The sequence below is a fragment of the Fragaria vesca genome, linkage group LG3 (assembly GCF_000184155.1).
Source record: "Fragaria vesca subsp. vesca linkage group LG3, FraVesHawaii_1.0, whole genome shotgun sequence".
Lineage (NCBI taxonomy): Eukaryota > Viridiplantae > Streptophyta > Magnoliopsida > Rosales > Rosaceae > Fragaria > Fragaria vesca.
This window is the reverse complement of record NC_020493.1, coordinates 24,085,598-24,087,329: the sequence shown is the minus strand read 5'-3', so window position 1 is coordinate 24,087,329 and position 1,732 is coordinate 24,085,598. Positions and strand designations below refer to the sequence as shown.

Genomic DNA, 1,732 nt, shown 5'->3' with positions numbered 1-1,732 from the left:
ATTTCCAGAAAGTCTACTTTTTTTGTGATTTTGCTCATCTAAATGGTAGACATTTCTCATGAAAATAGTAGTTGTGTCTTATGTTAAATGTAAACTTTGCATCTTTTACCTTGGGTTGATTCAATCTCAAGAACAATTTTGATTTCTAGAAAGTCTATTTTTCTTTGATTTCGCTTATGTTAATGGTAGACATTTCTATTGAAAATAATAGGTTTGTCTTATGTTAAATGTAGACTTTGTAATTTTTGTCTTCGGTTGATTCAATCTCAAGAACAATTTTGATTTCCAGAAAGTGTATTTTTGTTTGATTTCTTTTATGTTAATGGTAGACATTTCTAATAAAAATAGTATATATGTCTTATGTTAAATGTAGCATTCGCAACTTTTACCTTGGGTTGATTCAATCTCAAGAACAATGTTGATTTCCAGAAAATCTACTTTTATTTGATTTCGCTTATGTTAATGATAGACATTTCTAATGAAAACAGTAAATATGTGTTATGTTAAGTGTAGACTTTCCATCTTTTACCTTGGGTTTATTCAATCTCAAGAACAATTTTAATTTCCAAATAGTTTACTTTTCTTTGATTTCTCTTATGTTAATGGTAGACATTTATTATGAAAATAGTAGATGTGCCTTATGTTAAATGTAGACTTTGCAACTTTTACCTTGGGTTGATTCAATCTCAAGAACAATTTTGATTTCCACAAAGTCTACTTTTCTATGATTTTGCTTATGTTAACGGTAGACATTTCTAATGAAAATAGTAGACGTGTCTTATGTTAAATGTGGACTTTGCAACTTTTATCTTCGGTTGATTCAATCTCAAGAACAAGGGTGCCCAAGAACAATTTCGATTTTCAGAAAGTGTACTTTTGTTTGATTTCTCTTATGTTAATGGTAGACATTTATAATGAAAATAGTAGATGTGTCTTATGTTAAATGGAGACTTTGCAACTTTTGCCTTCGGTTGATTCAATCTCAAGAACAATTTTGATTTCCAGAAAGTCTATTTTTCTTTGATTTCTCTTATGTTAATGGTAGACATTTCTAATGAAAATAGTAGATGCGTTTTATGTTAAATGTAGATTTTGCATCTTTTATCTCGGGTTGCTTCAATCTCAAGAACAATTTTGATTTCCAGAAAGTCTACTTTTCTTTGATTTCGCTTATGTTAATGGTAGAGATTTGTAGTGAAAATAGTAGATGTGTCTTATGTTAAATGTAGAGTTGCAAATTTTACCTTGGGTTGATTCAATCTCAAGAACAATTTTGATTTCTAGAAAGTCTATTTTTCTATTGAAAACAGTAGATGTGTCTTATGTTAAATGTGTCTTTCTACTTGCAACATTTTCTGCGATATTTTTCATGACAGTAGTAGGTGTTTCTTATGATAGTTGTAGACAGTCTCAAGAATCATTTTGATTTCCAGAAAGTCTACTTTTGTGTGATTTTGCTCATCTGAATGGTAGATATTTCTAATGAAAACTGTAAATATAGAGAGACTTAACGGAGAGTTAACGGTGTTAGTTTGTTTTAACCTGCTATAGCAAATCAAAACTGGTTGGGTATCTATATCTTAATTAAGACACACAAGTGGAACCCTTATTAGGGGGCAATGAATTTGTTTAATGAGTATCTGTTGTGTATAATTGGCATGAAATTGAAAGAAAGATATTGTATTGAATTTTATTGACCCCCAGTGGAAGTTTACTAGGGGGTAGTAAACTT

General features: G+C 29.8%; 1 pseudogene across 1 annotated transcript in view; it reads right to left on the bottom strand.

Moving 5' to 3' along the window:
* The window catches only part of LOC101295121, a 141,616-nt pseudogene that overhangs the window by 138,543 nt on the left and 1,341 nt on the right, over nt 1-1,732 (bottom strand). The window lies entirely within an intron of this gene.